We start from the raw sequence: 16,177 nt of genomic DNA, 5'->3' as shown, positions 1-16,177 counted from the left end.
GTGGTGGCTCCTGCTGGCCTGGTCGGACTGCTGATCCACACGGCTCACGACTTTTGCCATGCGCATCGAGGAGAGGTAAGGAGAAAAATCAGAGAATATGGCTTTTGGGCGCCAGATTTGAACAGTCAAATTGATCATGTGATAAAGAGATGTGTAATATGTTTGAAGAACAATATACGTAAGGGGATTAGTGTGTCACCAGGACATATCCCCACGCCCAATGGCCCAATGCGAGACCTTGTAATTGACTACATTGACATGATTAAACCCATTAATCAGAAGAGATATATTCTTGTCGTTGTCTGTCGTTTTTCAAGGTGGGTGGAGGCGTGCGCCACCCGGCACAAGGATGCGGCATCGGTGGCTAAGTTCTTATGCCAAGAGGTATGTCCCCGTTTTGGGCTAATGGACAGAATCTCAAGCGACAATGGCAGGGAATTCGTTGACAAGTCTGTGCGTTTAATACTCCAACATTTAGGCATAAAACAGCGATTGGGGGCCGTTTATCATCCGCAGAGCCAGGGGTTGGTGGAACGCATGAACAAGCTGGTAAAGATCTGTCAACACACAGGATTGAATTGGCTAAACGCTCTCCCTTTAGCATTAATGGCATGCCGGTCAAGCGAAGTTCGCGGACTGCGTCTGACACCGCACAAAATGATGTTAGGTCGCTGCATGGTAGTACCAGGTTTGCGCGCGACAGGCAAAGGTCCGAGTTTGGACATCCTGGACAACGATATGCGTGAATACGTAAAATACATGTCAAAGATACACAGAAATATTCTGGATCATGTCTCCAGTAGACAGGAGCATGAAACCGGGGAGGAGGTGAATAGGCAGACTACACCTCAAATCATACCAGGCGACTACGTTTATGTTAAAGTATTTAGACGCAAGTGGTTTGGCGCGAGACGAGAAGGGCCATACAAAGTCGTTTGAGCCACCGAGAGGGCTTTACAAATTCAAGGATCACCGATGTGGTTTCACATTACTCATTGTGTAAAAGCAATAGATACGGGCCAAGAATGGGAACCTGAACCACGAGACCTTGACGATGAAACCGGGGCGTCGCAACCGTTACATGAAGGCGAAGTGGAAGCGGCGGAGGATGAAATTGGGGTGGCGCTAACCCCAAACGATGGGGAAGATGCGAATGATTATGGTGAGCCAGACCGAGGGGACCACGATTGGCCACGAGTAGAGGATGAGGGTTTTTTACAGGAACCAGACAGAGGAGAAGATTATGAATTGGAACATAATAATTTCTCCTCTGTGGATTTGGAGAGGGTACCAGAAGAACCGGAGGAACCAGTGCTTAGCACAAGAACGAGAACGAGATACTCGACCACAACGAGTCATCAAGAAGCCTCAACGGTATACATAGGCGAAAGAAGGGATAGTGTAACTGATAGGCCTTGGAGAGGGCGTGTATATATAAATTTTTCATTTTTCATTAGCTGAGCTCTCTCCTTTTATAGAAATGTTTAGATAATAAATGCAATGTAATAGTCTTTTCTTTCAGAGTGGATTGCACAAAATAGACATGTTTGGTTAAGAAACACATAAGTATAGTCTAAACCTGGTAATTGGTACGATACTCGTTTTGTATAAAGGGACGGACCTAGACGGAAGTGAAATTGATATAACTGATACATTGTGTATAATCTGCAAATAATTGGAAATTGTTAAACGGTGTGAGTGAATTGAGAACTGTGTAAACATAAACGGATTCATAGTCGGTCAGTGGAAAAGGGAGCTAATGTGGGTGTTGAAAGCAATGGATACTAACAAATATGAATTATGAGTTAGAAGGATTCTGGAAATATTTGGTTCTTAGGTGATTTGGCTAAACAGTAAGGTTAAGGTATTTGTAACAGTTTGATTGAAAAAATACTAACAAGTATATTGGGGATCATTAATCCCCAAACCGGGGAAACTGTGGTAGTTTCTCAAACAAACCTGTGTAAAAATGTATTGTACACCATGGATCTCAGAATGGCGAAATGGGAAAGGTAATCTGCAACATTACACATTACAAATTCAAAGCCACTACTCCCTAATGCTCCAGAACTGTCTGCATTTTTATCTCCTGGGGAGGTGATGAGATTAGCAGTGATTTAGCATTTAATCATGGATACAACGCCCAGGGAAAATTCCTATCCCATGGCGGTTACAGCCTTAAAGGATAACTCCACTATTTTGGGAAATTAGCTTATTTAACATCTTCCCTGGAGTTAGACAAGAAGATGCATACCTTTTTTGTCTCTGTGCGTGCATTTTAGCTTTGGGAATAGATGCTCCGTTAGCATAGCTTAGCTTCATCACTGCAATCAAAAGTTAGGGGCGCACTGAAATTATGGCAAGGGTTATTAGCCCCCTAACTTTTGATTGCAAGGTCTGACATTGACCCCCTTTTCAGGAGTTGACCTAGAGCCCACCAAGGTCATGCATATCAAGTTTGGTCAATGTCAGACCTTGCAATACACTGTAAGGCACTGTAAGGCTACTGTCCTCCCCCACTTCCAGTGATGAAGCTAAGCTATGCTAACGGAGCATCTATTCCCAAAGCTAAAATGCACGCACAGAGACAAAAAAGGTATGCATCTTCTTGTCTAACTCCAGGGAAGATGTTAAATAAGCTAATTTCCCAAAATAGTGGAGTTATCCTTTAAGATCAAAGAGCCTTCCTGCTAGACATTGGGTCTACAAACACGAGCCCACAGGAAGTCTGTTGTTCACAAGGAGGGGAGTGAAGAACACCAGGTGTGGTGTTTTCTATCCCCCCCTGTGAACAAAAGGCACCACGGAAATAGCTTAGATCAAAGGGTTCCCCATTTTGAAACCGACATCGGGGTTGAAACTGTTGGGGAAACGCCTACTAAGAAATTCCGTTCTGTCGTCACTTCCGTGTGACTAGCCTATTGACAGACAGAGCTATTGGTCCTCCAATCAGTAAGCTCGGTAATGCTTAGAAGGATATGCCCGCCTGACGTAACATTAGGGGCGGAGATCTAGATTTGAATATGACACGCTCTGCAGAGAGAGCGACACAACTCCACGGACAATTGAACGATCAACAGCCAATCTACATACTCCCTTGACTGAAGGCGGACCGACCGGCGATACACAGAGACGGCATTCTAAAACACCATCGAAGGACAAAGAAACTGAAGACGAGAGCTGCTTATAGCTACAAGCTTTTTAGATACAGAAATATTTAGACTAAAGTCTCAGGAACTTCGGCATAGTGAAGGCGACCCTGAAGGCTTTATTGCAAGTGTTCTTTCAAATCTTTGATTTGTATTAATGAAATCCTTTTTTATTAAACCAACGGATTTTTCAAAACTGCTCCGACCTCTGTTTCTTCAAAACCGCCGTTTTCTCTGTTGCTGACGTGCAGAAACCATTACCTGGTTACTGCATTTTGTAGATAATACTTCTAGGGCTTGGTAAGGTAAAACACAACGCAGATAGATTATAAGCTAGGAAGATTACTACACTAGTGTCAGATCTGCTTCTCTTAACAGTCTGCCTCTTACTTGGTCATTAGTTATGCCACACACTACCCTGTCTCTTATCAGGGATTCGTTCAACTGACCAAATTCACAATCATTGGCTTTATACTTTAAATCCGTGACATAGGCATCTATTGTTTCTGACTGTTTCTGTGCACGTGTGAAGAATATGTGCCTTATATATGGCAAGTTTTTCCGGGGCTCACAATAGTCCTGAAATTTCTTCTTCAGTATGTCTATTTTGTCTTTTTCTTCTTCAGTAAAGACAAAAGTATTACATACTTTAATCGCCTCCTCTCCGGCGACATGAAGAAACGTCGCACACTGCACTTTTTGAGACTTTTCTGAGATGCCGCTGGCGATGCTAAATAGTTCGAAGCGCTGTGTCCAATTCCTCCAATTTTCAGGCGCGGGTTCGAACCCCGCTTCTGACACCATGTTATATTGACGAGGCTTAACCCGAGGTTCAATAAGATTCCTTTATTGACTCGTTCGTATCTGCATCCATTCATGTTGCTCACGTCTGTCACGTTCAACTTGTCTGTGTCGCCTTCCTGGTGACGTCACAATAACAACAGCAATCAAAGAGGTTCAAACCCGAACCTAATACATCACAGAGGAGAAGCTCAAACATTACCCAAAGGCCTGTTTAAACAGTAATGTTTTTAGCTGATTTAAAAAAATGTCAACAGACGCTGCAGCTCTTATGCCACAAGGAAGGGCATTCCAGAGTCTAGGCGCTACAGATTGAAAGGCTCTGTCACCTTTGGTGATCAACCTGGTGCACGGAATGACCAACAGATCCTGGTCAGCTGTCCTCAGGGTCCTGCTGGGCACATATGGTTCCAGCAGGTTGGTTAAATATTCTGGTGCCTGGCCATGCAAAGCTCTAAAAGTGAGCACCACAGGGCCCTCATTTATCAACAATTCTTAAAAAGTGTTCTATTTTCGTACTTAAGCACAGAATTTATAATGTGTGTACGCACAGAAATATCCGGATTTATCAACCGTGCGTACACGCTCCTCCCTGTTGATAAATACCATTTTGTTCTTACCGCCAATGCTCGTGCATGATTATCCATATATGGTAATGAAACACCCCCCATGGGATGTGAAATAATGGACTGACCCGAGCGAACTATGAGAAACTCCAGGAGCGAGATTGTTCACGGAAGCGCTGCCGAACCAAGAAGACACAACCCGTGTTATGGGATAAATAAAAGACTGGCGGACTTGTACATGGTGATGTCAGATATCAACGACTCCCTAAGACTATTGCTGCAATTCTGCCTGGACAGCTCAAAATACTAATAAAGACCGTTCGTTAACCACTGTTTGGCGTTGGTCCGCTCAGTAGCAACCGGAAGTAGGAAATGCACTAAACCAATGCACTTGTACGGTAGGTAGCAATGTTAGCTCTTATAACGCTAGTGTAGTTACGTTTTTATTAGTGGTCAGAGTTGGGTCCACAGGACTTATCCAAGCCCCATGGATCCATCAGTGGCCGCGTATTGTGTGCGTATGTACCCGTTCCCTCATGTGGTCAGTGGTCAGAGTTGGGTCCATAGGACTTATCCAAGCCCCATGGATCCATCAGTGGCCGCGTATTGTGTGCGTATGTACCCGTTCCCTCATCTAAAGAGTTGGGTCCATAAGACTTATCCAAGCCTTACGGATCCATCAGTGGTCGTGTATTGTGTGCGTATGTACCCGTTCCTTCATTTAAAAGTTGGGTCCACAAGGCTTATCCTAGCCTCATGGATCCATCAGGTTTTTCCAAGCCATAACTATTTGTAAGCTAGACTGTATAGGTACGTTTTTAATTTTCCTTTAAAAATGTGTATGGAGCTGGCGTTTCTGATGTGTGTTGGTAGTGTGTTCTATAGTTTTGGGGCATAGTTGGCAAATGCCATACTTCCTATCCTCTTTTGGTTTCTGGGCGTGTCTAGTAAACCTGTAGTGGATGACCGTAGCCAGGGCCGCCAGGGAGAAATGCGAGGCCCTGTGCGAGATTTAAACGCGAGCCCCCCCCCCCCCCCCCCCAAAAGGTAAAAAAAAAATAAATAAAATTATATATATAATTTTTTATTTTTTTTATTTTTATTTTTTTCATACAGTCAACATATTCGTAAATAATAGCGCTGCCCGAGGCTGGGCATGATACAGTCAACATATAGCAAGAGAGAGAGCCAGAGAGAGCTCCCGTTCTACAGTCAATATACAGTGTACAGAGAGAGACACATTGGAAAGAAATTGAAATGCTATTTGGCCCTAAACAGAGAGTACACAGTGGCAGAATACCTGAGCACTGTGACTGAAGATCCTTGACTAGGTACAGACTCAGCGAGCACAGCCTAGCCATCGAGAAAGGCCGCCATAGGCAGACTGTGTGTGTTAGAAAGAGAGAGAGAGAGAGCATGTGTGTTAGAGAGAGAGCATGTATGAGAGAGATAAGCAAAGATGACCCCCTAAAGGATATTCAACTTTTAATGAAAGAACAAAACAGAAGGAAAAGATAACTTCACAAAGGCAACATGAATATACATAGATCCAAAAGGACAAGGATCAACACTTAAATCCAAAGAGAAGAGGGTCTATACCAAGAGAAAACAAAGCAGCAAGGAGCCAATGGCCGACAGCTAAAGGCTAGCCAGGTAGGCTACTGACACCAGGCCACACACAGCTTTGGCCAACGGCCCAACGCTACCCAAGCTACACAAACGAACAAATGAATTCACACACAGCACATGTCGTATCTCCAAATGTTGTGAAGTAACATATGTTTTGCCTGGAAAAAAACATCGTTATTAACAAAACATTCGGGAGGGGAAGGAAGGAAGAGTGGGGTAATGTCATGACATTTTCATTAATCTTACCTGCACCAAGGAACGCAGGGCGAAAGGCCGCAACACAGGCCTCCACGTTGACGAAAGGCCTCTCGCTGTCGGGACAAAAATAAGCTATGGCCAGAGCCTTGTCATGGTGCAGGCCCGACTACATCTTCTGTCAAAGATGATGTCGTAGTCAGAGTGCCAGAACCCCCTGCTATTCTCACGGCTAATGTCAATGGTCGTAGCACAAGCTAACAGCTAACTCAAGGCTAACTGATAGCATCAAACGAACGTTCCCAGCCGAGCGCAGCCGGCAGGTAACGTCGAAGCTAAACAGCTAACTGGCTAACAGTTAGCTCAACCAGGCTATCGCTAACCATTAGCTAACGCAGAAGCAAGCTATGCGGCTACATACAGATACAGGTGCTGACACCAGGCACACACCGTTAGCTACTAGTAGTACTACAATCTACGACCATCCTCTTCATCTTGGCTGCATGTCTCTAGGTTAGCTAACGCTAGATAGCCTTTAGCTAAGCTAGCTACTAGCCGACATCATCATGGCTATATCCCGACTGCATCATGACAAGGCTCCGGCCATTTGTCCCGCCTTTCGTCAACGTTCCTTGGTGACCGACCGACTGATAATGACCGACCTCTTCGAGTTGGCTGGCATAACTAAGCATAATAGTCAAAAGCTGCACGTGCGAAATAGTCAAACGCAGCTGACTCACGCCGGCGTACTACACAAGTAAGTAACCACTCCGCTCCCTTCATTGAAACCAATAGTATGTCTGCTGCAGAGCACCAGAGCTCCCTTCGTTGAAACCAATAGTATGTCACTGCAGACCCAGGAACAAGTCAGACACATTCTACAAACGTGTCTAATGTAAAATATATAAGCATATAAGCAAAACTAGATTTTAGGTCTGTGATGAAAAAGGGCCTCGCGGGAAGGGGGGCCTCGCAAAAATAAAAAAAAAAATAAAAAAAAATAAAAAAAATAAAAAAATAGAAAATATTTTTATTTTATTTTTTTTTATTTTTTTTTTTGCGAGGCCCCCCTTCCCGCGAGGCCCTGTGCGACCGCACTGCTCGCACACCCCCTGAGGCGGCCCTGACCGTAGCGTTCTTGAGGGCAGATAACTAACTAGGGAATTTGCTATGTATTTTGGGCCTTGCTCATTAAGAGCTTTATATGTTAGGAAAAGGACCTTAAAATCAATTCTATGAGTTATTGGAAGCCAGTGCAGAGTGGCTAGGACTGGAGTGATATGTTCTCTTCTCCTTGTATGAGTTAGTAATCGAGCTGCAGAGTTTTGGATAAGCTGAAGCTTCCCAATGGTTGCTTTGGGAAGACCAGTGAACAGTGCATTACAATAGTCAAGCCGACTTGATACAAAAGCATGAATCAGTGTCTCTGCATCCTTTTTATTTACGAAAGGTCTTACTTTCGCTATGTTTCTTAGGTGGAAGAATGACGTTTTCATGGCCTTATTTATATGAGACTTAAAGGTCAGGTCTGAGTCCAAGATGACACCTAGGCTTGTAACCTCAGTCTTTACATAGGATGACAGACTCCCCAGGTTTTCACACAGCACTTCCCTTTTCGCTTTTGGGCCGATCAATAGGATTTCGGTCTTGCTTTCGTTTAATTTTAGGAAGTTATTGTTCATCCACTTGTTTATTGCTAACAGACAATTTGTAATGGACTGTATGGCTGTAGTGTTATTTGGTTCTGCGGAGATATATAGTTGTGTATCATCAGCATAACTATGGAAGCATACATTGTGGTCTCGAATGATGTCCCCGAGGGGCAGCATATATAGTGAGAAGAGTAATGGACCAAGGCAGCTTCCTTGTGCAACTCCAAAGCTGCTGTCATGTTCCTCGGATACATTGTCTCCAAGCTTAACATAGAACCTTCTCCCCTTAATGTATGTTATGAGCCAATTTAGTACATGATCGGAAAAGCCAACCAGTCTTTCAAGACGACTGATCAAGATATTATGGTCAATCGTATCGAACGCTGCACTAAGGTCCAATAGGACAAGAATTGAGACTTTGCCAGCATCGGAGTTTAGCCTGAGGTCGCTAACTATTTTAGTAAGGGCAGTTTCAGTGCTGTGATTTGTTCTGAAACCTGATTGTAATTCCTCCATGATGTTATTATCTTTGAGAAAGGAGTTTATTTGTACTGAGACTATCTTTTCTAATATCTTGCTGATAAATGGAAGGTTCGATATTGGCCTATAGCTTTTTAGTTCGTTTACATCTAAGTTTGTTTTCTTTAGTAGTGGTTTTACTACAGCCGTTTTAAATGCATCTGGAAAAGTGCCTGTTTGAAGCGACATATTTATGATTTCAAGGACATGATTTGAGACACTATCGAACACCCGCTTGAGAAATGCTGTTGGTATAGGATCGAGGCAGGAGGTGGCGGAATTACACTCAGAGACAATCTTACAGAGGTCAGGTAATGTAATACATGTGAATTCCCCCATAGTTATCTCAGGTGGGTTTCCACTCACAGCCAGATCTATATCAGAGGCAATGCTTGCTCTAATCAATGATATTTTTTCATTAAAGAAAACTGCGAACTCTTCACATTTTGTGGCTGATTGCTGCGGTATATGGGGGGGTGGCATGTTAATCAGCCGGTCGATGGTGGAAAAAAGTACCCTGGAGTTACCCATATTTTCTGAGATCATTTTGGAAAAATATTCCTTTCTCGCAAGTTGTAGGCCTTATTGTATGCGCCCATGGCGTCTTTGTATAAATTAAAGTGAGCTGTGAGTTTGAATTTCCTCCATTTTCGCTCGGCTATCCTACATTTTCTCTTGTTATCTTTAACATTGGTTTTATTTAACCATGGAGAGATTCTATCAGTTTTTACCTTTTTAACCTTCAGAGGGGCAACAGTATCTAACACTGTTGACAAGGTGCTGTGGAAGTTTTGCACTTTCTGATTTAAGGAGGATTCACTGCATTGGTCATATGATTTCATCATACTAGAGAATTTAGCTTCAGCTCTAGCGTCCAGAAGCCTTCTGTGAACTAGGAATTCGCTTCTGGTCTTATGTAATATTAGGCTTGTACCATAGAACACACAATAATGGTCAGAAATTGGAATTTGTTTTACTGATACATTCTCAACGTTTAGCCCTGTTGTTATTAGTAGGTCCAAAGTTTTGCCATGTTGGTGGGTGGCCTCGTGAACATGTTGCATCAGTCCAAAACTGTCCAGTAGGTTCAGAAACTCGCAACCCCTGGGGTCATCCTTTTTGTTGATATGAATGTTTAGATCTCCATTAAGAATGATTCTATCATACCTGGTAATGCAGATCGATATGAGTTCTGAAAATTCCTGTATGAAGAGTGGCGAGTACCTTGGTGGTCGATACAATGTCACACATACTACTGGCATTTCTGTTTTCAATACAATAGCAAGGTATTCAAATGATAAAAATGTTCCCAGGTCAATATCACTGCACACAAATTGAGTGGAGATGATTGCTGCTATTCCGCCTCCCCTCCCACTCTGTCTGTTTGATTGATAGAATTTAAAATTGGAAGGGCAGGTCTCAATCAGTGTTGCTACACCAGTGATGTTGTCTAGCCATGTCTCTACTAAAAACATACAATGTACACCATGTTTTACTATGAGTTCATTTATCAGAAATGATTTTTGTTTCAGCGCTCTAACGTTGAACAGTGCTAGTTTTAGCTGTACGGGTTCTGTAGTGGGGCGTGAGCTAGTCTGTGGTTGAACACTGATATTGATAAGGTTCGATTTACATATGGTACGTGATAATGAGTAATTGTCTTCTGGTGATCAGAATCGGGATGACACTCAACGTGTTTCTTTGTAGCTTAGGCTGCTTCTGTATAGTCTACAGAGCTAGATATGGTTGGTTGTCAGGCCAGTGATGCTACACATTGTATGACGTTATGTATTAGCACATTTACCCCCGATATGTTTGGATGGATGCCATCGGGTCTGTAATGGTCTTTCCTGGACCAGAGCAGATCAAAGTTATTTATATAGCAAAGTCCTATAGTAGTACAGTAGGTCTGTAGCCACTGGTGCAACCAGAACAGACGGCTAAATCTCTCAGATCCACGACCTATGGATGGAATGGGGCCAGACACAATGCATATTTTACCCAGGCTTTCAATAGTGAGTATTAGTGATTCAAAGTCAGATTGGAGTTTAGCGGATTGTCTAGCCATTACGTAATTTGCTCCGATATGAATGATAACGGTGTGGGCGGACGGATATCTGTCGATGATTTCGGGAGTACACTCTAGTAAGTCAGTAACTTTTAAACCGGAAAAACAATATGTAATGCCGTGTGGTATTTGCAAAAACCTGGTGATGGAATCTCCGATGAGTAGGATCTCTGGCTGTTCATGGATGCATTCCCCGTCGTAGATGGCCAGGTTTCTATGGTGAAAAGCCGCAGGAGTAGCGTCTGCATTGCTGGCGGGGTTAGACGGTTGGTCGGGCAGCAGCGCCGTGTGGAGGGGCTCGTTCACAGCGGCATTTCTATCGATAACACTCGCCGTTTGAATGATCGTACTGGCATGGGCTGCAGAGCACCGCAGGCGAGGACGTTTAAACTTTGGGGAGTCGGACCCATCGCGTGAGTCTGGGGAATTTGGCGATGCGAGAGCAAACAGGGCAGAGCGCTTTCTGCTCCGGGTTGCAGCTATATTTCCATGGTTGAGTCGTGAGCTGGAGAGGGCCGCCGTCCTGGCAGCTTCGCTTGGAGCCTGGCTAGTAGCTAGGCTAGTAGTAGCTAGCATCGGATAGTCTTTGAGAAAAGCTACAGTACTAGCAGGAGACGGAAACGAGGGAGAGCCTAGGAGGCTGGGATCATTACAAAGAAGATTGAATCGGTTTGATAGTTGAGGTGAATCAACGGGATCATATAGAGGAAGGGAGAGCTTCCTTCGGCCCCTCACCACTGTCGCCCAGGAGGGGCTACTGGTGCAGCCTGCGTCCGCTTGCTCCATGCTAGCCAGCCTGGACATGAGCTCCGTTTGACGCTTGAGAAGATCCATTACTAGTATCTCGATGGACTTCAGTTCCGTTCGCATTTCTGCGACATCTGACGTTGGAGCCATTTCCTCGGGGGAGTTTAGCACTGTGAGTACTGTAGCGTGTAGCTGTAGCTATGGCAACAACAAGCTCCGATAGCTTAGGTCACGTCCAGTAAAAAGTCACATAAACCGATAAATCCAACAGCATAAACGATAAGAGCAAAAGTCACTGTGATCAGTTAAGATCACTGGTTAAAAAATGGTAGAAAGAAAGAAAACAAAAACGTAGAAAGAAAACAGTCTAAAGTTTGAAAGTTTGGGAGGTCCACAAAAACACATCCGTTCAGCAGCAACCGGAAGTGTAGTGGATCCAACCAACTAACACACAGGTAGCCTATATGAATTACATATAATAGCAGCCAGCCCATAGCCTACATTATGCAACAGTGACTTGCGCATATATAATAGCACATGGCACAGCCCTGCGAACCCTGCACAGTAAACTAACTTGATCATTAATCTAGCTGTTGTATCTTTACGCTTATGAAAACATTAAATAATATGTATAGGCTATAGGCCGTCGCTTTGCATTAATAGCCTATATTCTCAAATGGCATTTAATGGCTATCCGACTCCTCGCTATCCTCGCGGACGGACCAGTATACCTTATATCATATCATATTCCTATATGTCTCCCAGGAATCATGGGGCTCTGGGGAATAAAGGTTGGGAAGACCCTGCTATGATAGCCCATCCTTTATAATGTTATAGGCTATTTCATTTACAGTTTACTCTATCAGCCTACCCAGCATGTAATACGTTCTTTGTTAGAACTCAACTCGTTATTATTTTGCGCATAGATTGCAGAAATACGGGAACGTTTTGATTTATATTTAAAAGGCTTTGACATTGTAAAACTAAATAAGTGAAATTCTGTAAGAAGAATACAAGTCATATCACCCACACGATATATGCTACCTGTATCCAGAGCATGTATGCTTTTCATTAATTTAAGACACATTTATTGCAAGGGTTTTGTAATACACATTAACTCAACAAATAACCTCTGTTCTCGTTGCAATGCGTTTTTTATTCTTTCTTATACAGTAGGAAGGGGGAAGAACACTATATCGTGGGTGTTCATATGACTTGTATTCTGCTTACAACTTCGAAATTCCACTTGTTTCGTTTAACAATGGCAAAGCCTTTTAAATATAATCAAAACGTTCCCGTATTTCTGCAATCTATGCGCAAAATAATAACGAGTTGAGTTACGCGGAGCGCAGTCAGTAGCCTACACCCCGTATATTCCGATAACGCTATATATAAACCATGCTGCATTCATTCAGAAGGAAAGACCTATTATTCCAAATGCTATTTATAGGGTTTTGACCATAATTACACTACTGTTGCTATTTTACAATGAACTATAATGAATTACGGGGGTCATACAGAACACGTCAGTCAAACTAATGAACGAAAGCTTATTTCCTTGTTGAAACTAATGCATGAAACTGATGAGAGCATATGCCGTCCGTCTGCAGTATCGATATTCTACCGCCGGGCGCCAGGTATGCATGCCCTGAGCTGAGCGTAAATATACGCACAAAGTCAAGTTCACGTTCAAATTGATAAGTCACACGCTTTGCTTAGAAATGATCGTACGCACGGGTTACGCACATATCTGTGCGTACGCAACGTTGATAAATGAGGACCCAGGACCTTGAAATTAATTCTAAAATGTATACGAAGCCAGTGCAAGGAGGCTAGGACTGGAGTGATGTGACACCTTCTGCTTGATCTGGTTAGCAGTCTTGCAGCAGTATTTTGGATGAACTGGAGGCGGTCTATGGATGATTTATTGAGGCAGGTGAGAACCGAATTGCAGTAGTCTAGACAAGAAGAAACGAAGGCATGGATAATCAACTCTAGGTCAGAATGGGAAACAAATTATTTGCAGTTTTTTGATAAACAACATAAACAGTACATTTCGACATACAAAATTATAAAGACATAATATCAAAAATAAAAATAAACAAATAAAAGATCGACAAAAATGAGAAAAGAAAAAAGGGTGACATGGGTTCTTCGGTCCATTCTATTTTTACATTGTTTATTTACATTTCAATTTATTTTCTTGTTTCCTTTTCATTCTTCTGTGATGTCGTTTCTTGTCTTCCTATATTCCTCCCACTTTTCCCATTTTTACTCAAATTTCTCCTCTTGTAGCCTCAGCATATGTGTGATTCTCTCCATTTCCTGTATCCCCTCTATTATCGCTGTCCATTGTTCCCTCATCGGTGCTTCTACCCTGTACCACAGTTTAGTCAAAGCTTTCTTGGCTGCTACTAATAGTATCTTAATCAGATATTTGTCTTCTCCCTGAATTTCTTTCTGTGTTAAGTTCCCTAGGTATAGTACTTGACCTGTCTGGGGTATTTCATATACTACTATTTCATTTATTATCCCTCCTATCTCCTCCCAGTAGTTTCTTATTTTCTGACATTCCCAGAATATGTGTGTGGTTCGCTACTTCTTGCCCACATTTTCTCCAACATGGCTTTTGTGTTGGCATGTAATTGCCCTGTATTTCTGGTGTTATAAAGAATCTAATTATGTTTTTCCACCCAAACTCCCTCCATATCCTTGATCCTGTGGTTGATTGTTGTATCTTACATGTGTTATACCATTCCTCCTCTGTTATCTCTATTTCTAATTCTTTCTCCCACTTTTCTTTTATATACAAGGTTGTAATTTCCTTACTGTCCATTATTGCCTGATATAGTGCTGATATAACCCTCCCCTTCCTTCCTTTATATTATTTTACCATTATCTTAATTATCCCATTCTGTTCTTTGTCTCTGTCTTGTTTTATTTCTTTGTTATAGTAATCTCTAATCTGTAAATATCTAAAGTGGTCTCTATTCTCTAGTCCGAATCTTTCTTTCAATTTTTGTAGAGTCTGCATCTCCCCTCCTTCTATCATTGTACATATTGCTGTTATCCCCCCCCCCCCCGTTCCCATCTTTTGAACCCATGGTCGTCTATCCCTGGTTTGAATTTGTTGTTGTGTGTTATCCATCTCAGTATCTTGGATTCTTTTTCTAGCTTGTATTTCTTTACTATTGTGTTCCATACGTTTATAGTGAATTTGGTAATTGGGTCTAGTAGTTGTTCCTCTCTTCTGAACAGCTCCCTATCTCCTATTAGTGCCTGCACTTTGAATCCCTCTCTTTTGGTTTCTGTCTTTCCATTTGGCTTCATAATTCACATTGCACCAGCATGCTACCGTCTAAGGTGTGCTGCATACTGTAGTAATAGTCTTCTAAACTGGGTACTGCCATTCATCCTTTCTCCTTTGGTAGTTGTAGAGTCACATATCTGATCCTTGGCCTTTTCCCTCCCCAAATGAATCTTGATATCTGTCTATCCCATTCTCTGAATTGTTTTTGTGGTATTAATATAGGTAAAGACTGAAATAGGTATAATAACCTTGGTAATATGTTCATCTTAATGATTTCGATCCTTGAGCTGAGATCTAGGGGCATTACTGTCCATCTTTCTAGGTCTCTCTTGATTTTCTGATTAATCTGTGTATAGTTTGCATCGTATAACCCCTCCACCCCTCTTGTAATGTTCACCCCTAGGTACTTGATCCTGTCCATGTCCCATTTAATTTTGTATTTAATTTTTATCGTTGGAGTGTAGTTCAGTGTTAAAGTCTGTGTCTTCGTCACGTTGAGTCTATACCCTGAGTAATATCCATATTCTGTCAGTAAATCCATCAGTATCGGAAAGCTTGTGTCTGGTTGTCTCATATATACTATCACGTCGTCTGCGAACAGTCCCAATTTATGGTCTGTTCCCCTTATCTCCACCCCTTTGATGTCTTTGGTCTGTCTAATTAGTTGAGCCAGTGGTTCGATGAATACATCGAAGAGCGTCGGCGAAAGACAACAACCCTGTCTGGTAGCTCTCTCTAGTTTAATCCGGTCCGTCAGACTACCATTTACCTTAATCCTTGCCGTCGGTTCTTGATATAATGCCCTAATTGTTTTCATAGCGTTTTTGTCTAATCCAAATTTCTCCAATACTTTATATAGAAATATCCAGCTTACACTGTCGAATGCTTTTTCTGCATCTAGGCTAACTAATACTGCACTTCCTCCTTCCTTTTGTATCTCCTCTACTATCTGCACTGTCTTCCTTATGTTATCCTGTGTCTGTCTTCCTTTAATGAATCCGGTCTGGTCTTCGTCTATAATATCTGTCATAAATGTCTCAAATATCTCAAATTGTGTGTATTGTGTTCAGTTTTTGTTGTGTCCTGATTCGTCTAGCTAAAAGTCTGGTCGCTCTCGGCCCGCTTTCTTCTCTATTTCTGTCAGCAGTTCTTTGTTTATCTTTCCTCTAACTTCCTTTACCTCTCTAAGTGTCTTTTGGTTCTTTGAGCTTTGGTGTTCTTTCTCTAATTCTTTCAGTTTCTTTATCAAGTTCTGGTATGTCTCTATTCTGGCCTTCTTGAGTAATGCCGTCTTTGCTATACATTTTCCACGTATTACTACCTTTAGTGCATCCCATAAAATGTTTGGGTCTACCTCTCCATTATCATTTTCTTCTCTGTATCTAATTATGTCTCCTTTTACCTCGTTAACCAAACCTTTGTTATTTAATAGTCCTACGTTCAGTCTCCAAACTGTATTTCTCCGCCTACTTTTAAGATTCACTGTCAGATATATTGCGCTATGGTCTGATATGTCCGTTACCCCTATCCTGCAGTCTTCT

This window comes from Notolepis coatsorum, assembly GCF_963971535.1.
Source record: "Notolepis coatsorum genome assembly, chromosome: 7".
In the NCBI taxonomy this organism is placed as follows: Eukaryota; Metazoa; Chordata; class Actinopteri; order Aulopiformes; family Paralepididae; genus Notolepis; species Notolepis coatsorum.
Note: the sequence above shows the minus strand (reverse complement) of the source record.